The sequence below is a fragment of the Anomaloglossus baeobatrachus genome, chromosome 4 (assembly GCF_048569485.1).
Source record: "Anomaloglossus baeobatrachus isolate aAnoBae1 chromosome 4, aAnoBae1.hap1, whole genome shotgun sequence".
NCBI classification, from domain to species: Eukaryota; Metazoa; Chordata; class Amphibia; order Anura; family Aromobatidae; genus Anomaloglossus; species Anomaloglossus baeobatrachus.
Window position 1 is genome coordinate 463704942 of NC_134356.1, and position 24605 is coordinate 463729546.

Below are 24605 nucleotides of genomic sequence, written 5' to 3' on the forward strand. Positions count from 1 at the left end.
AAGGACCGTGGACGGGTGGTGACCCGGCCGTACCGGACCGGTATATAAAGAGAAGCCAGCACCATTGGCAGAGGACTTTCGGATCCCGGCAAGGCTTGGTGTCGCCGTGAATTTGCCAAATCCGTTAGTGAAGGGAACCTCAGGGTTTCCAAACAGCCAAGTCCAGATAGAAGGCAACCGTACAACCGTGAAGGGGAGACACCGCCACCGCCAAGGGCAACCGTCTCCCAGGGCCAGCGCCTGTGGGCAAAAGGGGCTCCTCCGGCCCATATTCAGGTCGGGGAGCGGGTTACCGTTGGGAAACCATCACTACCAACACTTAACTTAGGTGCAGGGAGAGACAGTCATCACTAACCTGCAGGGAGGAACAACCGCAGCCGTCCGAGTGACCCGTCCATCCAGCCACTTGTTTTACTGTGAACTGTGTCATCATCATTGGGCTGAGTGAGTACCTCCGTGCCGTGCGGCACAGCGCTGCCCCTGCGACCCTGCACCTCATCAGGCCCCGCAACCCGCCTGTCATCCATCTCTACCCCATCACCAGGCCCCGGGACAACCAACCCCCCTACCCACGGAGGGGAGAAATAACAACAAAGCTGCTCCCTGTCACAGGCTCCCGGGATCCCCGTCCAGAGCAGCGGTGGTGTCCACACAATCACCACAACCGTGGGTGGCGTCACGGACAATATCCCCAAAACCCAAACCACCCCTTTTCACTCACGGGCGAGTAGCGCCGCTCGAGTCCCCGGGATCCGGCCATCGCTCGAGCCAACGAGCAGCAGCAGCCGTAGAGCAGCGTCAGCCGGACCCGAGCATTGGGAGAGCGCACCGTCCCCTCCTCCGCCCGCGACACTTCCAGCTTGGGACTGGTGTGGAGGGTAAAGTGGATCAGGATGCGCAGGAGGAGGAGGAGGCTGAGGAGCATGACATTCCGGAGCTGTAGAGTGTGTGTGAAACCCTGACTGAGGTAGGGCCTGCAAAACTTGGTGTGTGAAGGACGTGTTCCGTCCCTCGCTCAGACTGGGTCCCAGCTTGCACAATATTAACCCAGTGTGACGTCAACGAGATGTAGCGGCCTTGCCCACATGCACTTGTCCACATGTCTGTGGTTAGGTGGACTTTGGCTGAAACAGCGTTGTTCAGGGCACGTGTGATGTTTTGTGACACGTGGTTATGCAATGCGGGGACGGCACACCGGGAGAAATAGTGGCGGCTGTGGACCGAGTAACGTGGGACAGCTGCCACCATCAGGTCGCGGAATGCTTCTGTCTCAACCAGCCTAAAAGGCAACATTTCCAGCGCAAGCAGTCGCGAAATGTTAGCATTTAGAACTGTGGCATGTGGGGTGTTGGCAGTGTATTTGCGCCTGCGTTCAAAGGTTTGCTGAATGCATAACTGAACGCTGCGCTGGGACACGGACGTGCTTGATGATGGTGTTCTTTCTGCGTAGGCAACTGCAGGTGCAGGAGTGGAGGAGGCTTGTTCGCAGGCAGCATGGACAGGGGATTGGCTCGCATGCACAACCAGCGAAGACGTAGCAGTGACATCAGCAAGCACTGCTCCTCGACTCTGTTGTACTTCCCACAAAGTCGGGTGCTTGGCTGACATGTGCCTGATCATGCTGGTGGTGGTCAGGCTGCTAGTTTTGGTACCCCTGCTGATGCTGGCATGGCAGGTGTTGCAAATGGCCTTTTTAGAATCATCTGGAGCCAACTTAAAAAACTGCCAGTGTCAGAGTTCCGGGTTTTCCAGTTTTCTTTTGAAAGAGCTTGCCCTTTGTTAACATGGAGTTTTCTGTTCTGTTGCCCTACTTCCTGTCCATCTGTTTAAAAGCCGCCCCTAAAGCTTAGTCCAGTGCCTGAGTATACTGCTTCCTGTGTGCTCCTGCCCTGCTGCTTTTGGTTCCTGATTGTTATTCGGATCCTCTTGGAAAACAACCGACACCGACTCTGGACTTCATCTGGTATCATCTAGCTGTGCCCAGACTCCGTTTGCCGTCTTTGGTCGGCACTTCTGCCCGGTTCCTTCCGTTTAATACCACTCTGGACTCACATCACGTACGGACATTTTTGGACTTACCTATTGCCCTTTTGTGTCCCGGCTGCTGCGCATTTAGGGCTTCTGGGGTGATTGCCAGACAGTCCCTGTATAGGGGTTCGCTCTTGGTGGTCTCCCTGGGGGAGTCCAGTGCGCGGTCCCGGGAATTCCCTTTTGCTCCGTCCCTGGAAGGTATTTCCTGTATTTATGTTCTACTGTGTTTTTGTTCCGTTTATGTACATATTTGCTGGTTGCATATTATAAACGTCTTGCACCAAGAACTCGTCTCTGGTTGTCATTGCCCTAACGCAATCGAAATCCTCAATACATACAATAGTATTACAGCCAGACTCGGGAAGACCTAACATTTGTGCAGGCACCTTGTGTCGTGTTGTTCCGGGGAACAGTTGCCTGACGTCTGCCTGTGGCCACCACTCTGCTTCTTACTGCCTGTTGGGATGCTACGCCTCCCTCCCCCTGTGCACTGCTGTCCTCGCTCTGCATATCCTCCTGCCAGGTTGGGTCAGTTACTGGATCATCCACCACGTCGTCTTCGTCTTCCGCACCCTGCTCCTCCTCCTGACTTCCTGACAATTGTGTCTCATCATCGTCCACCCCTTGTTGAGACACGTTGCCAACTTCGTGAGAACGTGGCTGCTCAAATATTTGGGCATCTGTACATACAATCTCGTCATGGCCCACTTCAACAGGAGCTGGCGAGAGGCCAGAATTTGTGAATGGAAACGTGAACGAACAGCTCTTCCGAGTGTCCAAGTGTGGGATCAGTAATGTCCGTGGACGTGTACTCGGCCTGGTGGTAGGAAGGAGGATCAGGTTCTGAAATGTGCGGTGCAGTATCACGGCTACTGACACTTGACCGTGTGGAAGACAGAGTGTTTGTGGTGGTGCCAATCTGACTGGAAGCATTATCCGCTATCCAACTAACAACCTGTTGACACTGGTCTTGGTTCAAGAGCGGTGTACTGCTGCGGTCCCCAAGAATTTGGGACAGGACGTGCGAGCGACTAGATGTGGCCCTTTGTTGTGGCGAAATTAGAGCTTGCACACAACCTCGGTCTCTGCCTGCACCACCATCACGTCCACTTCCTTGCTCGTTGACAACGCCCTTGCGCATTTTGCAATGCTGTGCTGATGTGTATTCACTAGACTTGTGCGTTATATCCAAGTTTTTGCAAAACTCACACAAATGCAGCGGAAAGCTGCCACCAACAGGCACACACGTGCGGTTTTTAAATGCAAGCACGGAGGCACTAAGAACCTAACAGGTCTCTATCCAGGGACAACGTGGAGCCTCCCAATTTTTGGCTGCCCTGCCTAAGGGCTATACCACAATAGACCCACTTCCTTCCAATGGGAACTTCAGGTTTACAGGCCCTCATGCACGTCTCTATCCAGGGACAACGTGGAGCCTCCCAATTTTTGGCTGCCCTGCCTAAGGGCTATACTACAATAGACCCACTTCCTTACAATGGCCACTTCAGGTTTACAGGCCAACATGCACGTCTCTATCCAGGGACAATGTGGAGCCTCCCAATTTTTGGCTGCCCTTCCTAAGGGCTATACTATAATACACCCACTTCCTGACAATGGGCACTTCAGGTTTACAGGCCCTCATGCACGTCTCTATCCAGGGACAACGTGGAGCCTCCCAATTTTTGGCTGCCCTGCCTAAGGGCTATACTACAATAGACCCACTTCCTTCCAATGGGCACTTCAGGTTTACAGGCCCTCATGCACGTCTCTATCCAGGGACAACGTGGAGCCTCCCAATTTTTGGCTGCCCTGCCTAAGGGCTATACTACAATAGACCCACTTCCTTCCAATGGGCACTTCAGGTTTACAGGCCATCATGCACGTCTCTATCCAGGGACAATGTGGAGCCTCCCAATTTTTGGCTGCCCTGCCTAAGGGCTATACTATAATACACCCACTTCCTGACAATGGGCACTTCAGGTTTACAGGCCATCATGCACGTCTCTATCCAGGGACAATGTGGAGCCTCCCAATTTTTGGCTGCCCTGCCTAAGGGCTATACTACAATAGACCCACTTCCTTACAATGGGCACTTCAGGTTTACAGGCCCTCATGCACGTCTGTATGCAGGGGCATTGGTGAACCTCACAATTTTGGACTGCCCTGGCAAAGGAAAATACTACAAAGACTCACTTCCTGGTTAGGTGGACTTTGGCTGAAACAGCGTTGTTCAGGGCACGTGTGATGTTTTGTGACACGTGGTTATGCAATGCGAGGACGGCACACCGGGAGAAATAGTGGCGGCTGTGGACCGAGTAACGTGGGACAGCTGCCACCATCAGGTCGCGGAATGCTTCTGTCTCAACCAGCCTAAAAGGCAACATTTCCAGCGCAAGCAGTCGCGAAATGTTAGCATTTAGAACTGTGGCATGTGGGGTGTTGGCAGTGTATTTGCGCCTGCGTTCAAAGGGGTCTTCCCCATGCTGTTGCCATGTCATTTGAGCACTCTTCTGAGACTTTTGTGACATTTTTAGGGTTTCTACATGCTGCCGGGGGGTCATGTCACAAAAATACTCGGGTCTCCCATAGGATAACATTGGGCTCGTTGCTCGGGCCGAGTACACGAGTATCTTGGGAGGCTCGGCCCGAGCTTCGAGCACCCGAGCTTTTTAGTACTCGCTCATCACTATTCCACATTGATCCAAAACTGGAATCAGAGTTTCTCCTGCCTTTCTGTTACTGGATAAATTGCCATGCTCTCTGAGCGACTAGGAGGGCCAAATGCCTGGTTCCACAATAATTTTTAAGGATACAGGCGCAGATGCCTCCCTCCTTGAAGCTGTCTTTGCATATTGGGAAACACCATCAGCAACCACGTCCACTTCCTTGTCCCACCGCAGTATCCAGCTTTCTCTACCCCAGGCCTTGGACTGCAGACATTAATACTCAGCCACCCACCCACATACCCAAACAATAAATGGCCACTTTTCCAGACCGCTTTCCCTGCAAATGTTTGCATTTAGGCTTGTGGACACTAATAATTTCTGCAACCTGATGGCGGTGGCCATCCCTCTGTACCTGATCCCCAGCCCTCACTTTTTCTCAAGGTGTGGCATCCCCGCCTTACACAAGTTTATGTCCCATGACATCACTTGTGCCTCCGTCATTTTAGCTAGGATTCGCAATGACTGCAGATCCTTACCAGTTTACCTATTAATACCGCTGTTATCTGCCTCCATAACTTAATATGTGGCAGTCGTACAGTAAGTGATGGGGAAGTGGACGTACTTCTGATGGCGCACGTGTGGTGCCCCTGACGCTTCAGTCGCCACAGAGGTATTGAACCTCAGCCAGAGGTGGGGTATTCCATCTCGGGTAAGGAGGAGGTCAACACCGGTTCACACAAAAGCACAGCACACTCAATTAGCAACACATCACCAACCTGGTAAGGGCGTCATTATACCCAAGCCAGACCACGGGGTGGAGTCAGCTGAGTGGGAACAGAGGTGACGTGTGGAGTTAGTCAGTTGGGATTTGGAGTTGGAGTCTAGTCGGAGGAGTGGAGGAGCAAAGACCTGAGGTCTGGAGCTCGTACTGCTCGACCCAGGCATAGATATTGGGGTCCCAGAGCCCACAGGAATTACTACACTAACCCGGGGACTTGTTCTACATATAATCAACGAGTGGTTGGACGCCGTCGCAATACGGGGACTGGTCCCCAGGCTAGAGGTGATTAAACTCACGGGCTCCTTAGTGAAACCAGCGGCTGAAGTGTCTCTAAGCACAAATGCTACCACCGCACACGAATCTACTGGAAAGTGACCCAACAAGGACCAACAGGGATAGAGCTTCACACTGCCCAACAAGGCCCATGGGCACCGGACAGAGTTCAGTGAGCGAGGGCGCAAGGTAGGAGGGCAAAGCTAGCGCAGAAGTCGACCAGGGAAGGAGCACATTTCGACCCTCGAACTACCCAGGATCGGCTAGAGCCCATCACGGTTAATCCCGGCACACCAAGGGTGGTCCGCGACTTGTGAGTACCTGGCTAAGGTGAGTAAAAAATCTATTGACTGCATCCCTGAGTCGCTCAATTATTCACCTGTGTCCGCCATTATAGACTACTACCACCATCTTCCGCCCTGTGGGCCAGCTCTACCTGTGGAGAGCTGTACGATCCAAGCTTTGTCACTATCCGCCCCAGAGGTCCCATCCCGCAGCGGTGGCATCCCACTAGCCGCATACCACAGGTGGCGTCACGAATAACCCCCATCATCCCCTACATCTTTATTAAACAACACCGCCGTGGTCATGGAGCTGGACCTGGCCACCGTGGCACCCCAGCAGAAGAACCGGCGCCTGGTAACGTGTAGCCCCAGGCCCCGGTGGGCGCGTTACACGCACAGGGCAAGATAGTTGGGGGGGTAATATTTTTTTACTATCCCAAAATTTTATGAGTCTCTCCTCTCCATCTCTTGCCTCGTTTACAATCCCTATTTTGAATTCCAGAATGTCCTTGCTACAAATCCATAGGTTGTACCAGGGTATAAGGCTGAATCTTTTTACGATTGACACAACTTGTAGTCAGAGGCCCTCGTCTTCTGTGTCTGTTGCTGCTTGTAGACTCCTTTGATTTCTAGATAGTCCTTGCAATAAGTGCATTGGCTGTACCAGGGTATGATGCTAAATCTTTTTACAATTGACACAAAATATAGTCACAGGCCCTACTCTTCTGCATCTCTTGCTGGGTGTACAATACTTCCTTTGAATTCTAGATAGTCCTTGTAATACGTTTATAGGTTGTTCCAGGATAGGAGGCTAAATGTTTTTAAAATTGACATGAAATGTAGAAACAGGTCCTCTTCTGCATCTCTTGCTGTGTGTAAAATCCTTCCTCTAAATTCTAGATAGTCCCTCTAATAAGTGCATTGGCTGTACCAGGGTAGAAGGCTGAATCTTTTGTACAATTTACACACGTAGTCATAGGCCCTCCTCTTCTGTGTCTCTTGCTACGTGTATAACAATCCATCCTTGGAATTCTAGCTAGGTCTTGCACGGAGTTTATAGCCTTTGCCAGTTTTGGAGTCAGATTGCTTGTAATATTGTACCTAAATTGAATCGGAGTCTCTCATCTACGTCTCTTGCTGGTTATATTCCAGTCTCTTCTTCTACTTTTTGGCAGTCCTTGCAATTAGTGCATAGGCTCTTCTAGTCTAGGAGTCCCACTCCTTAAAAATGGTAAAATAATATTGTCTGAGACCCTTCTCTACATGTGTTCCTGGGGGTATTGCAGTTCCTCCTTCAACGAGGGGCTGCTGAGGTCGTTGGCTTTGATTTTTTTTTTGTTCTATGGTAACGAATGTTACATCACATGAAAGCCTTATGTGTCTGTGACGCACTGGCAAAACCAGGTAGTCACAGATGGCTGTACCCCCCACCAAGGGTACAGGACTCGCCTCCTCCTTGGGCATTAACACCACACATCCCAGACATAGGAACACCAGCCATAAATCCTAGTCGCCCCCCCATGACAACCAGGACACACCAGTGGGCGGGACCAGGCGGATGGGAACACCCACCTAGGGATCTTGAGATGACCAAGGGTGGGAACCAGTCAGTTTAAGTTTGAGTCTGAGAGGAGTTGGAGTGGGGAGTGGAGAGTTGGAGGAGCAGTCGGGGGCAGGAGCTGAAGTGCAGTGTGGTCATGGTTGGAACCCTTGGACCACGGAAGAACCGACTAAGTGGCAGACGGCTTTGTAGGGCCACAGGCGATGGACATCCAGTTGCAGGAGACCTGAAGTGGACCAGGGCAGGGTTGTAGCCCGCCGGTACCGATGACGGGAATCTGGTCCGGATGCCATGCATGGGCGGGGTACCTGGACCCTAGGACGAGGCAAGCTTCAAGCCCCTTGTTAATTGACCAGAGGGACAAGGTACCAGGCCTTGTTCCTGAAGAGAGCAGCCCAGATAGAGCAGATCAGCAGCCCAACGTGGGGGACAGGGTGTCCGCCAAGAACCCATTGAAGTCCCACTGGTCAGCGTCTGCGGGCAACGGCTCCCTCTGCATCCAAAGCTGCAGGGGATCAGATTTCTCCCTTTCCAAGCGGGGTTAATCCATACACCACAAGACACAAGTGCAGGAGGAAGGGCCCCTACATTGCCAACCCATGTGCGGGACCAGCACACCCCTCCAGAGGCAAATGGCATCCGGCCTTGGTTTACAGTACAGACTCTGTGTGGATTATTCTTAATCGTGAGTATACCGGTGTCACCCGGTCCAACCTGCCGATAACGCCGCAGCCCTGCTCCTTACCCACACCTGGGCCCTGGGACTACACCTCCCCTACCCATGGAGGGGATCCCACCTTGCTGCCCTGCTCCATCAGCCCTGGGCACCCACATACCAGGCAGCGGTGGTGCCACCATCCCATCCCAGCAACCCACGGGTGGCGTCACAGACACTCTCCCCTGTAAATACTTCCCTTTTTCACTGTGTGCGAGGACGGGTGGTTGCACGAGGACGGGCGGTTGCACGAGCCCCGGGTCCGGTCACCACTCGAGCCCAGGACACGATCCCGGATCCGAGCACCACTTGAGCAGCCCCGGTTGCCGCAGCGGAGGCGGCACCCGTCCGCGACATGTCTAATATATGTTTTCAAAATTTTGTGTTTGTTGCTTATGGCAACAGTGTTCTACCCACGCAGGAAAACAAAATGGCTGAGTCTAATGCGATATTCACAGCAACTGAGAGCAGAAGAGTGATAAAATGTTTGCTTCTGCAAGGAAAGTGCATGAAGGATATTGATGGTGATATGTCGCAGACATTGGGGGATCAATGCCCTTCATATTCCACTGTTAAGAACTGGGTTGGCAAATTTAAAACGGGCCATTTCAGCACCAATGATGAGGAACTTCCTGGACGACCGAGAGTGGTTGTTGTTCTGGAGATCATCGATGCTGCGCACAACCTCATACTGGAGAATCTACAAATTTCAGCTAAAGCAATAGCAGACATCATGGTAATTTCCCATGAACATGTTTGTGTCATTATCCATGAACATTTGGACATGAGGAAGCTATCTGCAAAGTGGGTCCCCAAATGTTTGACAACAGATCAGAGAAGCATGCGAGTGAAAATTTCCCTGTCAATTTGTCAGCGTTTCCAGACTGATAAGAACTTCCTGGAATGACTGGTCCCTATGGATGAGACCTGGATTTATTTGTATGACCCTAAAAGAAGGAGCAGTCAAAAGAGTAGAGGCACTCCTCATCCACAGACGTTCAGGGTGCAAAAATCAACCACTAAGGTGATTGTGTCCGTGTTCTGGGATAAGGAGGACGTGCTGCTTGTAGACTACCTTCAAGAGGTTTCCACCATCAATGCAAGGTATTACATTGAACTTTTGGACCAATTGAAGGCAACTCTGATGTCTAAAAAGCGTGGCAAGCTGTCCAAAAGAATATTGTTCCTGCAAGACAACACCTCAGCTCACACTGCACAAGCGACCACGGCAAAACTGGCAAAGCTGGGCTTCCAGCTGGTTGACCACTCACCTAATTCACCAGATCTAGCTACCTCTGACTATCATCTGTTTCCAAACCTGAAGAAACACCTCAAGGGTACAAATTTCACACCATTTCTGATGCTATGGCTGCTATGGATTTCTGGTTTGATGCACAACTGAAATCCTTCTTTTTTCTAGGCTTACAGAACTTGGAATACCGATTTATGAAGTGTGTTGACATCAGTGGAGAGTATGTGAATAAATGTAATATAAATATAATGTTTCATCATCCTATCTCGTTTCTTTCTGGGTAAAGCCAAAGACTTATCAGCAGCCCCTCATAATTTTTGGCAGCCCATGCACTTAGTACATAGCCTTTATGAGTGTAGCAGTCCCACCAGCTAACCATTTTTGCATGAGGACCTCCTTTATGTCTAATACAGGGTACATTGGAGTCACGCTTCCTTCTAATTTTTGAAAGTTCTTGCATTGTCCGTATAGGCTTTTTGAGGTTCAGAGTCCCTCCATCACAAATTAAACAGGATGTGTCTGACTGTGTCACACACATCACATGGCCAGATAAGGTATTAAAATGTTAACATTACATTTACTGCTGACTACCAGTGTGTGTAGTTTTATTTTCTCCTACACTAGATAAGTCACACTCTGGCCCGTGGGCCAAAGTTGGCCCACAGGCCAATTTTATTTGGCCTACAATGCTATTAAGTGTGGAGGACTATGTAGGGCCATTAATCTGTTTGGAGGACTTTATGGATCACATTATTCTGTATTGAGGGCTATGTGGGCCCATTATTTTGAATAGAGGGCTATGTGGGGCACATTATTCTGCATGGATGGCAATGCTGGGAACATTATTCTGTATGGATGGCCATATGGAGCCTATAAATCTGTATGGAGGGCTTATGTGGGGCACAATATTCTGTACGGAGGGCTAAGTGAGGCACATTATTCCGTAAGGAGGACTATGTGTCGCCTGCAACTAGGTTTGTCCAAATTTTAATTTTGGCCCTCTGTGTATTTGATTTTGACATCCCGTGTCCTATACTATGTCATCTACTGTAGTCGTGGACGATGGGGAAATATGGTAAGTGATGACCCGGCTATTAAGACTATGTTCAGATGTTGCATTATACAGTCCCAGCAAAAGTGGTGAGATTTCATAAAGTTATGAGCACAATTGTTTTTTTTTGCCTGACTGGAATGGGAAACTGTTGCATTTTTGCAAGAACGCTAAGGATGTGTGCACAAAGTGCAATTTTATCGCATTCTTTTTATGCACTTCTGTCAAAAAACTGCAAGAAAAACTTTATGCCACTAAAGACAATGATAAGCCTGAAATGTAGTGTGTAACACCCGGGGTCGAGGGGTTTTCACCCGACACGTTACTGGGCTGGGGGTGCAGATCCTCTGCATCGTCACGGGCTGGCTTGGCCCGGTTTTGTGACCCTGAGACATACATGAGGGAGGGAAGGCAGTGGACAGGGGGAAGGATGGAGGATGGGGGGTACGTACCTGTGGTACGCAGCCAGGGATGGGCCGCCGCTGTTGGTACTGCTCTCCGGGGCTGATAGTGAAGGTCGCAGCTGGGATGGTGTCGCTCCCCACAGGCGGAGCGGGATTACCCCAGGGAGGATGATGGAGGACGGACGGGGGTAGTGGTAGTCCCCGTTGGTTCTGCAGCGCTGGGCAACGGCGACGGGAAATGAGAGGCAGAGGCAGGGGCTGTGTTTGTGAAGGCACCGGCAGTTAACCCCCTGCTAACCCAGGATGGATATTACTCCTGAAAAGTGGTGTAATACCCTGTAGTGCCTGAAGCTCAGGGGTGCCACATTCCCTGGTGGCAAATGGCAGCTCTCCGGGGCTGCAACATTTTACAGTGATTACCGCATTTTGTTATGCATTAAACCAAACAACATTTCTTCCCTTTTTGGGAGAAACAGCAAATAAGACATTTCAAACATTTTGACTTTTTCAGACAGGTCAGCCGATCATATCAACTTTTCAAAGTTCAGCATAGGAAAATCAAAATTAATTTTAACTTTTTCATATGCAAGAAAACATTTACTATTACTCTTTCTTTAATGCTGCTTTTGGTGGAGATGGCTGTACCAGGGAACTGGTCCCGGCCTCCTGGTTCTGAACACTCACAGGACAGCCTCTTGCAAAATGTCCCACTTTACCACAACGGCGACAGATGGGGTGTCCGTCGGCAGTATACCAATCAGGAACTTGGGACAACAGGTCCTTGCTGTGTCATCACCAGGGAAGGTCATCAGCACTGGAAGCCAGTTCAATGGATACCAGTAGCAGTTTCACCTGCTTGGACTGCACTGCATGGGTTAAGGCGGACACACACTTGATCAGTTCCTGAATCTGGAGTCGCCAATCATCGGGGCATCCTTTTCCACGGCTTGCTCTTTGGCATCCACCTTTAGCTTGGTAGTGGACACAAAATTGAGCCAAGATGGTTCACGCAGCACTCGGATGGCCCGGTCTTTGAGTTCGGTAAAGCTGAGGTTTGGATGTTGCATGGGTACGATGCGCAGCTGGATCCGGTGACTATCAGAAAGCAGCCCCTCCAGAAACTGGTCGATCAGTAGGTGATTTTCATCCCCCATCTCTGCTGGTGCTACCTGTTTGACTGTTCTCATTGCATCCTACAGATTTAAGGCATAATCCCGTATGCTCTCCTGAGCCCTTTGCTTGCATCAATAAAACCGCATATTTATCTCAGACGGTGTACGGGTATCAAAGGTTACCTTCAGCTTAGCCAAAATGTCTTTCACCATCCTCTTCTTAGTGTAGGCCAGGACCTGACCTCTATCCAGGCTGCTCCAGTTAGCTGAGCAATGAGGATATTGGCTTTCTGGTTCTCCATTAGGTGGTAGATGCTGGATACGCCATATAGTCTCTCCTTAAAATCAGACAAGGTGTAGGCTTCCACAGCATACTGTGGCAGCCAGGTTGCTCCCGGAAGGTAGGGCATGGTAAACGGGATAACCAGAGAGGTGGATACTGCAGCAGGGACAGTCTCTGCTTCCTGTTCAGCGGACATATTATTTGTGGTGTTTGCTCTCTGACTGGTTCTGCAGCGGGACTCCTGTTCGCACCCTTTTCTGTGAGTTCCGCCCCTGACGACACGCCCCCACTGTTCCTTTGCAGTTAATGGTGTCTTCTGGTTTTCTTAATATGCCCCACACAGTCCATAAACAGGAAGTTTAATAGGCACACAGTACCCGATTGTTGCATGCACGAATATCCTGTTTGTGACGCCAAATGTAACACCCTGGGGTCGAGGGTTTTTCACCCGACATGTCGCCGGGCCGGGGGTGCAGATCCTCTGCATTGTCACGGGCTGGCCTGGCCCGGTTTCGTGACCCCAAGACGTACAGGAGAGAGGGAAGGCGGTGGACGGGAGGAAGGATGGAGGATGGGGGTGGTAGTGACGGGTAGGAGAGTCTTTTATGATCGAGATGCCACCTGTGGTATGCGGCCAGGGATGGGCCGCTTATGAGGGTGCTGCTCTCTGAAGCTGATGGTGAAGGTCGCAGCCGGGATGGTGTCGCTCCCCACAGGCGGAGCAGGATTACCCCAAAGAGATTGTTGGAGGACAGACGGGGGTAGACGACAACGGCAAATGAGAGGCAGAGGCAGAGGTTGCTGTTCCAGGTCTTTTACTCACAGGTAGTTCAGGCGCTGCCCCAGAGTACCGATCTCTGCTACGATGGGCTCCAGCCGATCCCGGATAGTCGGCGGTCACCGCCGGTGCCTGTGAAAGTCTCACGAAGAGAGAGAAACACTAAACTCCTGTTGTCCATGTGAGATGTTATCCCAAGCTGTGCCCGGGAAGGTCTACTGTAGTGAGATGGTTGCGCCTACTTCTATCCCAAGGGGTGCCCACCCCCAGTGGTTGTCCTAGCGACTGGGGAAGTCCCATACTTCATGACGGCTAACTATTCTGTTTGCTCTAGTCCAACTCCCTGTGGGAAAGCACCTTAATGTTTGTGTGTCTGTTTGTGAAGGCACTGGCAGTTAACCCCCTCCTAGCCCAGGATGGATATTACCCCTGATGTGGTGTAATACCCTGTGGCACCTGAAGCCCAGGGGTGCCACATAGTGCACATGTTGAGCTTTGTTTAATTGTGGATTAGAAAATAATCTGCAGCATGTTAATTCTTTCAGCATATTTGCATGCACTATTGAAAGGAAGAAAAAACACATGCAAAAAATGCATTGGAAAAAAAATAAGGCAAAACATTTCTGTGCTGCATTTTTCCTATCAAAAGATGCAGAAATGGTGCAGAAATTTCTGCAACCAAATACTCAAAGTGCACACATACTGTGTGAATATACCCAAAGGGATGGAGCAGGCAGTTTTTCTCTCTAATTTGCCTTAGAAACATGTCATTATATAGTAAAGAATGTTACCTAGCATTTTCTGTATTAAATTCTATTTTATCATCAGTTTTGCATGTTTTATTGTCAGTCCATTAAACTGGTGCAATACGGCGGTATTTGCATCTACTTTAGTGATTTTCAAGCCCTCCTCCCTTATACCTCCTGGGGGATCTGCCAGAAAGATGCTCGACTTTCCCACAGACTTCCATTATGCTCGTTTCTTGAGACGAGCACCCGAGCATTATAAATTGCTTGGCTAGAGTAACAAACACCCAGGCATTTTAGTGCTCACCCATCACTAATTACCATATCATCAAAATAGGCAGCACTGTACTCAGTATGACCTTTTAAGAGTAGGTCCATAGCTTTCTAAAAAGAAGCTGATCCACCACGAATACCAAATGGAATATTCTTGAGCTGTTACAAAGCACTAGGCAACACAAAACCTGTTTTTTCTTTTGACTTCTCTTCAAGAGGAATTTGCTAATAACCCTTATGTAAGTCTAGGGTCAGGGGCATAACAATCCCGGTCGCAAGGATCGCAACCACGACCGGGCCCAAGAGTGCAGGGGGCCTGCTGACTCCAGCATCTGTTTCACCTGAATGTGCATCCGAGGGCACGCATGCAGCTGAAATACATCTCAGCACAGGGGCCTGTTGGGTCCTCGTGCTGAGATGTGCCAGCCACTGATTAAGGCTATGAATATTCACTGCTCCCCATGCCCATAATCCTGGTCTATATACCAGGATAGGAACATACACTAGGATGGGGCTGTAAACCAAGATGGGGACATGATGTGGCCATATATACCAGAATGGTGACAAAATGAAGCTTTATACCAGGATGGGAACATGATTAGAAAATACACCAGGATGGCGTTATATACAAGGATGGGGGCATGTTGGGACAGATACCAAAATGGGGTTAATACAAAGATGTGGCCAGGATAGTGACATATACTAGGATGGAGCTACAGTGCCTACAAGTAGTATTCAACCCCCTGCAGATTTAGCAGGTTTACACATTCGGAATTAACTTGGCATTGTGACATTTGGACTGTAGATCAGCCTGGAAGTGTGAAATGCACTGCAGCAAAAAAGAATGTTATTTCTTTTTTTATTTTTTTTTTTAAATTGTGAAAAGTTTATTCAGAGGGTCATTTATTATTCAACCCCTCAAACGACAAGAATTCTGTTTGGTTCCCCTAAAGTATTAAGAAGTATTTTAGGCACAAAGAACAATGAGCTTCACATGCTTGGATTAATTATCTTTTTTTCCAGCCTTTTCTGACTAATTAAGACCTCCCCAAACTTGTGACCAGCACTCATACTTGGTCAACATGGGAAAGACAAAGGAGCATTCCAAGGCCATCAGAGACAAGATCGTGGAGGGTCACAAGGCTGGCAAGGGGTACAAAACCCTTTCCAAGGAGTTGGGCCTACCTGTCTCCACTGTTGGGAGCATCATCCGGAAGTGGAAGGCTTATGGAACTACTGTTAGCCTTCCACGGCCTGGACAGCCTTTGAAAGTTTCCACCCGTGCCGAGGCCAGGCTTATCCGATGAGTCAAGGCTAACCCAAGGGCAACAAGGAAGGAGCTCCGGGAAGATCTCATGGCAGTGGGGACATTGGTTTCAGTCAATACCATAAGTAACGTACTCCACCGCAATGGTCTCCGTTCCAGACGAGCCCGTAAGGTACCTTTACTTTCAAAGTGTCATGTCAAGGCTCGTCTACAGTTTGCTCATGATCACTTGGAGGACTCTGAGACAGACTGGTTCAAGGTTCTCTGGTCTGATGAGACCAAGATCGAGATCTTTGGTGCCAACCACACACGTGACGTTTGGAGACTGGATGGCACTGCATACGACCCCAAGAATACCATCCCTACAGTCAAGCATGGTGGTGGCAGAATCATGCTGTGGGGCTGTTTCTCAGCCAAGGGGCCTGGCCATCTGGTCCGCATCCATGGAAAGATGGATAGCATGGCCTACCTGGAGATTTTGGCCAAGAACCTCCGCTCCTCCATCAAGGATCTTAAGATGGGTCGTCATTTCATCTTCCAAAAAGACAACGACCCAAAGCACACAGCCAAGAAAACCAAGGCCTGGTTCAAGAGGGAAAAAATCAAGGTGTTGCAGGGGCCTAGTCAGTCTCCTGACCTTAACCCAATTGAAAACTTGTGGAAGGAGCTCAAGATTAAAGTCCACATGAGACACCCAAAAAACCTAGATAACTTGGAGAAGATCTGCATGGAGGAGTGGGCCAAGATAACTCCAGAGACCTGTGCTGGCCTGATCAGGTCTTATAAAAGACGATTATTAGCTGTAATTGCAAACAAGGGTTATTCCACAAAATATTAAACCTAGGGGTTGAATAATAATTGACCCACACTTTTATGTTGAAAATTTATTAAAATTTAACTGAGCAACGTAACTTGTTGGTTTGTAAGATTTATGCATCTGTTAATAAATCCTGCTCTTGTTTGAAGTTTACAGGCTCTAACTTATTTGCATCTTATCAAACCTGCTAAATCTGCAGGGGGTTGAATACTACTTGTAGGCACTGTATATATCAGGATGGTGACATGATGAGGCCATATATACCAGGATGGAGACATTACAAAGCTATATATACCAGGATGTGGATATGATGGGGCCATATTTACCAGGATAACACCATATATACCATGATGGAGCCATATATACCAGTATTGGGACATATACTGGGATGGTGTAATGATGGGGCCATATATACCAGAATAGGGCTATGATGATGATGTGACGCCCTGGGCAAGCCAGGGGTCACAGGTCATCACACCACCACACCCTACACCCCAGTTAGGAACACCAAGGCTACCAAAATCCTTGTTGCCTTCCTCCAGGGGCTGATGTTCACACCAGGGGGTGGGCCAGGCGGTTGGCTCCGCCCACCGAGGAGTACACAGCCCTGGAGGCGGGACGAACCAGGCAGATAGGGTTTGGACAAGAAGGAGTAAACAGTGGAGTGGTAAAGAAGCTAAGTGAAGTAGAAGGAAGTGGTAGTGGTGCTAAAGAGAAAAGCTGAAGTAACAGAATAGAGTAGTAAAGCCTGAAGTTGGTCCGGCTGTGTGCCAGGACAGTGTCAGCAAGGTCAGCAGACGGCGGTGACAGTCTGGAGGGGGACTGCTCGGAGGTTGCTGGAAGGACCGCGGAAGGGTAGTGGCCCGGCGGTCTGGAGAAGTATACAAAGAACAGTCAGCACCAGGGCAGGGGCCTCTCGGACCCCGGCAAGGCTAGGAGTCGCCGTAAATTTGCCAAATCCGTCAGTGAAGGAGACGTCTGTCTCCAAACAACCAAGTCCCGATTGAAGGCAACAGTCCAACCATTGAGGAGAGACACCGCCACCGCCAGGGCACCAGTTTCTCAGGGCCAGCGCCTACGGGCAAAGTAGGGCTCCTCCGGTCCATATCCAAGCCGGGGAGCGGGTTACCGGTGGGAACCCATCGCTACCAACACAGAAACATAGGTGCAGGACAGCGTGACCGTCACCGTCACCTACTGGGGAAAGCAAGTGCAGCCGTCCGTGGGAACCGTCTTTCCAGCCGTGTGTTTTACCGAGAACTGTGTCATCGTCTCAGGCTGAGTGAGTACCACAGTGCCGCAAGGCACAGCGCTGCCCCCGCGTCCCTGCGACCACCAAGCCCTGCATCTCCCAACTCATCACTGGGCCCCGGGATCACCAACCCCTACCCACGGAGGGGCAACACAACAACTGACTGCTCCATACCATCCTTCCCGGGATCCCCAGACAGAGCAGCGGTGGTGCTAACAAATCACCACAACCGTGGGTGGCGTCACGGACAATAAACAATTCCCACACCCAAACAACCCCCTTTTCACTCACGGACGAGGAGCGCCGCTCGAGTCCCCGGGATCCGGCCCATCGCTCGAGCCACCGAGCAGCGGCGGCAGCAGGCCGCAAGTGCCAGCCGGACCCGAGCAGCAGAAGGGAGAGCGCGGCGTCCCCTCCTCCGCCCGCGACAATGACATACACCGGGATGGGGCCATGATGGGGACATATATACAAGGATAGGACATGATGGGGAAATACTGTATATACCAGCATATAGTCATAATTGGGTGATACACAAGTATGGGGGACATATTTACCAGGAGGTAGCACAGGTTGGGGGGAGATTAGTACAGGACAGGGGGGTCATTACTACACAATTAAGTAGATGGGGGAAACTCGTGTGTCTTTACAGGATTTCGAATGCTACAATGGCCTAAATGGGGAGGCCCGAATCGAACTTTGCACCAGACCCATCGTACTCTAGTTATGCCACTGTCTAGGGCGTAAAGCCACTGTCTACATTAAAAATAATGTAGCATTTATCATATGCCAAATAAGGTGAGTGTAATTGTTTCACTCAATTATAGTGGAAAAGGAATGTGTTGATATGCTCCCAATGATATCCAGAGTTTGCTGCTGCTGCATTAGCTACAGGAGTTTGATAAAGTGAAGCTCCGCAGACAAGGCAGAAGTAAAAGATGTAGATTCCGGAACTAGTACTCTCCCTGTGTGTGAGGATTAATCCAAGGAAGTTGCATCCCTCCAGTAAAAGGATTATATTTCCAACTGAAGTGAGAAGTAAAATATGGTTAAAATACTTAATACATGAAAGCCTTCACAAAGAAGCTGTCAGACTAGGAAAAGTCATGCACCACTACCAGGATTACAAACATGAAAAAAGAAAACACATTATGGCTAGATGTGAATGGCCTCGTCCAAAGGAAATGAATTGAGCAAGGCTGCGCATGTCTAGTCGGATTGTGGTCGTAAGTATGTGACTGCTCGGTCTCAATGACAGCACCAGAGAATTCTTACAGAGTGTACTTTGTGCAATGTAAAGATTCACAAGTCTGCAGCCACATAGAGTCAGTGCAGACTTTTGTGCTAAACCTAGGCAACTCCTTTAACCCCTTCAGCCCCCGGGCACTTTCCGTTTTTGTTTTTTGCTCCTTTTCTTCCGAGAGCCGTAACCTTTTTATTATTCCGTCAATCTTGCCATATGAGGGCTTGTTTTTTGCGGGACGAGTTGTACTTTCAAATGAAACCATAGGTTTTACCATATATTGTACTGGAAAACAACAAAAAAATTCCAAGTGTGGAAAAACTGCAAAAAAAGTGTGATCGCACAATAGTTTTTGGGATGTTTTATTCACCGTGTTCACTATATGGTAAAACTGATGTGTGGGTATGATGCCTCAGGTTGGTGCGAGTTTGTAGACACCAAACATGTATAGGTTTACTTGTATCTAAGGGGTTAAAAAAAATTCACAAGTTTGTCCAATAAAAGTGGCGCACATTTTGCGCCATTTTACGAAACACGTAGCGTTCTTATTTTTTGGGATCAATGGCTCAGTAATGGCTTATTTTTTGCGTCTCGAGCTGACGTTTATAATGGTACAATGTTTGCGCAGATGCTACGTTTTAATCGCCTGTTATTGCATTTTGCGTAAAACTTGCGGCGACCAAAAAACGTAATTTTGGCATTTGGAATTTTTTTGCCACTACACCGTTTACCAATCAGTTCCATTGATTTTATATTTTGATAGATCGGGCATTTCTGAACGCAGCGATACCAAATATGTGTATATTTATTTATTTTTTAATCCTTTAATTTTCAATGGGGGGAAAGGGGGGTGATTTGAACTTTTAGGTTTTTTTATTTTTTTATTTTTTAAAACTTTTTTTTTTACTTTTTTTTTAATTTTACTAGTCCCCCTAGGGGGCTATAGCGATCAGCAATCCGATCGCTATTATCTATCTGCTGATCACAGCTATACAGCTGTAAACAGCAGATTCAGTCACTTTGTTTTTCCCTCTGCTCTCGGCCGAGGGAAAATGAAAGTGAAACATCATAGCTGGAGGCGTCATCACATGACCCTGTGCTACAATGGCAACCACCGTTAGTCACGTGATAATGCACGTGACTTCCGGTGGGGGCGGCGGTAAGTAAAAAACATGGCCGTGTGCATTTAGATCTTGCTGCCAGACTTTGGCAGCAAGATTTAAGGGGTTAATGGCCACGGGTGGATTCCACCCGCGGCTAGCAGGCACACATGTCAGCTGTTGAAAACAGCTGATATGTGTGCCGACCGCCGCCGCCTGCCCGCGGCAGGGGGCGGGGCTTAACGGGACACGATCCTGGACGGATAGATCCGTCCAAGGTCATGAAGGGGTTAAGGCATGCAGCATGTGTTGTAGTTTGAAAGTAAAACTCACAGAGAGAAATATCATAGAAAAGTATTTAGACAATTAATTTGTTAAAACTAAATTGTTGCCTTTGTCATTAAAAAGAGAACTTGAGATGAGATTCATACTGTCACAACCATAAGCCACATGAATCAGACACTGGCTGTATTCTTGAACCTGAGTATGTTTTACAGAGAAAACATTAGTTGAGAATTTGGCCAGTGACCATGCTAGTGGTCTAGTCCAAGCCCTGGCATCTTCTACGCTTCCCACTCCTCTACACTAATAGGACTCTTCGTGTGGGAGTGTGTGGGAGAGAGGTCATGGGGAGTGGGGCGAGGAGAGCCACTGTTGACCTGCTTTGGATTGGTCATCTAAGAAGTTTGATCTCCCGCCTTCTTTGTTTTAAAATTGAGTAAAATATACTCGGTTGCAGTGATGCAGCCAGTGTTTGACTCATGGTGCCCACGGATCAGGCAGGACAAGTGTCATGTCATGCTTAACGTAATAAAGGTTTACAATTGCTACATCGTTTTAGTTACTACGCTTTGAATGACACAGTGCAAAGGACTGACTTTTACAAACATCATAATGCGACAAGAGGTGACAGCAATAGATGCAGAAATTGATAGATTTTCACTATCCCATGTGGACAATCACTTACGCTCGTCTCCGGGGAATCTTTCCCTTGTATTTCTACAATAATAAATCAGAGAAGAGGGTCCTGGCTTCAGCCCAAACCTTTATGTGCTAATTATGATGTGTCCCACATACAGCTACTTCAATGTCACCACTATATACACAGTTTAATCATAACTCAGGTTTTGTTAAACACCATAAAAACATTGTGTACTTCTCTCTCCAGTTACAAAAGAGTTTAATGTGATTTAGGATCAACTGATGCACGGTGAATGGATGGCAGCAGGAAAACACAGCTGCCTCCTCCTTTCTCAGTAATATGTGACCGAAGATTAAATTGGCAATTGTCTTTTGCTGCTATGGTTACAAGTCTTAATTTTTCTTTGGCATCATTTACAATTTTCTAAATTTGGGACAGATTGAATGTAATTTTTGCCATTGACTTTTTATTTTTATTACTATAGTTAATATATTTTAGGAAAAATATTTAATTGTCATAAAGATAAACTGCAGGTAAAATATGTATTGAACAAGTCATCGGTTTTCTAAGTAAATATATTTCTAATTATATTGATGGGAATTTCTCAACAGATGTCAGGAACAATCCATCCAATCCAAATAGACAAAGAAATCAAATCGTAGATGCCCATGGATTAGTGATGTAATAATGCAAAAGTATTGACTACTCATACTGAAAGTTATTTCATACTTCATTTAAAAGCCTTTGTTGATGATGACAGCTTTAAGATGCTTACTGTATGGAGAAACTAGTCCCATGCATTGCTCAAGTGTGATTTTGGACCATTCTTCCACATAAACACTCAAATCCGGAAGGAAGGTTCTGTGGCCTCCTTCTATGAACTCTGAGCTTCAGTTCCTTCCATAAATTTTCTATTAGTTTCAGGTTAGGTGATTGGCTGGGCCATTGTAGCAGCTTTATTTTTTTTCTCTGAAACCAATTGAGACCTTCCTTGGCTGTGTGTTTGGGATCATTGTCTTACTAAAATGTCCAGCCTCATTTCATCTTCATCATCCTGGTAGATGGCAGCAGATGTTTATCAAGATTGTTACATCTTACCATTCATACATCCTTCAATCACGTGAAGTTTGCTAATGCCATATGTTGAAAAGCACCCCCACACCATGATGTTCCAACCTCCAAACCTCACTGCTGGTGTTTTGTGAGTGTTCTTTGCCTCTTGCCCAACAAACATGGAGTGTCTTATGGCATCCAAAGAGTTATTTTGGTCTCATCTGAGCAGACTATAGTCTCCCAGTATTTTACAGGCTTCTCTACATTTTGTTGAGCAAATTTTAAACGTGCTTAAATATGCTATTTTTCCAGCAATGGAGTCTTGCATGGTGAGCGTGCGTACAAGCCATGGAGGTTTGGTGCATTGCTTGTTTTCTTTTGGTATAGATAAAAAGTTACAAAAAGCCCACAACAGGGCATTACCCAGACAGTATATGTTGTACATAGTATGGTATTGATCACATTGCTGGGTTGTGTCAGGGACAATTCCTATGGTATCAAAACAAAATTCCAAACAAGCATGCTATGGTAAAAGACATGCAAAATAATTAAGATGATATATACAGAGCATAACTCCAGAACAATTGATGAAATGCAGGAGAAAATGGAGTAAAAAATGCACATTAGTAAACAATGTTCAATACAAAATTACACATTTTCATTAATAACAATATTAAAATGAGAATCCACAACCATAGAACAACCAATGTCCATATTTAACAATAAGTGATCTGTATATACTGTAGAAATACATAGATAAGGCAAAGGACGCCAATAAAATAAACGGACCAGAAATACAGTCAGATGGTAATGACAATACCCCACGTAGAGAATAAAAGCGGGAAAATCTGATCAAAGGTCAGAAATTAATGTAGGTACACCAAAACATTACAGCAGCAAACCTTAACTAGCATCATGGAGGTTCAAGTAAATGGACAATATGACCAAATAACCATCTGTGATTAATCAAATATGACCAAGTAAATGCAGAGACCTCTGTGCATGCTAACCAATTAGGTATAAATATGTCGCAGTGTACAAAAAATAGCTGACCATGATCAGATATACATCACCCATATACTCACAGTAGATTAGTAAAACTGCTCCTTGTTCAACAATATCGCTTTTTCATGCGTCAGGATTCGAAGGCTTGAGCCTGTGCTTTGTGCTTAGCTTTCTTTTCCGCCGAGCTACAGTGGGTTCAACTCTCTCCCAATGTTTATTGCTTTGTTATTCTTGTTTTAGTATTTTTAAGTTAGGCGGTGTTTCCATTTGTTTATTTGTCTGCAAATCACCTTTCGAGAGTAGCTATATACAGTGCTGGCCAAAAGTATTGGCACCCCTGCAATTCTGTCAGATAATACTCAGTTTCTTCTTGAAAATGATTGCAATCATAAATTATTTGGTATTATTATCTTTATTTAATTTGTCTTCAATGAAAAAAAAAAAATTGTCATAAAGCCAAATTGGATATAATTCCACACCAAACATAAAAAACGGGGTGGACAAAAGTATTGGTACTGTTTGAAAAATCATGTGATGCTTCTCTAAGTTGTGTAATTAACAGCACCTGTAACTTACCTGTAGCACCTAACAGGTGTTGGCAATAACTAAATCACATTTGCAGCCAGTTGACATGGATTAAGGTTGACTCAACCTCTGTCCTGTGTCCTTGTGTGTACCGCATTGAGCATGGAGAAAAAAAAGAAGACCAAAGAACTGTCTGAGGACTTGAGAATCCAAATTGTGAGGAAGCATGAGCAATCTCAAGGCTACAAGTCCATCTCCAAAGACCTGAAAGTTCCTGTGTCTACGGTGCGCAGTGTCATCAAGAAGTTTAAAGCCCATGGCACTGTGGCTAACCTCCCTAGATGTGGAAGGAAAAGAAAAATTGACGAGAGATTTCAACGCAAGATTGTGCGGATGGTGGATAAAGAACCTCGACTAACATCCAAACAAGTTCAATCTGCCCTGCAGTCCGAGGGTACAACAGTGTCAACCCGATCTATCCGTCGGCGTCTGAATGAAAAGGGACTGTATGGTAGGATACCCAGGAAGACCCAACTTCTTACCCCGAGACATAAAAAAGCCAGGCTGGAGTTTGCCAAAACTTACCTGAGAGAACCTAAATTGTTTTGGAAAAATGTTCTCTGGTCAGATGAGACAAAAGTAGAGCTTTTTGGGAAAAGCCATCAACATAGAGTTTACAGGAAAAAAAAAGAGGCATTCAAAGAAAAGAACACGGTCCCTACAGTCAAACATGGCGAAGGTTCCCTGATGTTTTGGGGTTGCTTTGCTGCCTCTGGCACTGGACTGCTTGACCGTGTGCATGGTATTATGAAGTCTGAAGACTACCAACAAATTTTGCAGCCTAATGTAGGGCCCAGTGTGAGAAAGCTGGGTCTTCCTCAGAGGTCATGGGTCTTCCAGAAGGACAATGACCCAAAACACACTTCAAAAAGCACTAGAAAATGATTTGATAGAAAGCACTGGAGACTACTAAAGTGGCCAGCAATGAGTCCAGACCTGAATCCCATAGAACACCTGTGGAGAGATCTCAAAATGGCAGTTTGGAGAAGGCACCCTTCAAATCTCAGGGACCTGGAGCAGTTTGCCAAAGAAGAATGGTCTAAAATTCCAGGAGAGCATTGTAAGAAACTCATTGATGGTTACCGGAAGTGGTTGTTCGCAGTTATTTTGGCTAAAGGTTGTGCAACCAAGTATTAGGCTAAGGGTGTTAA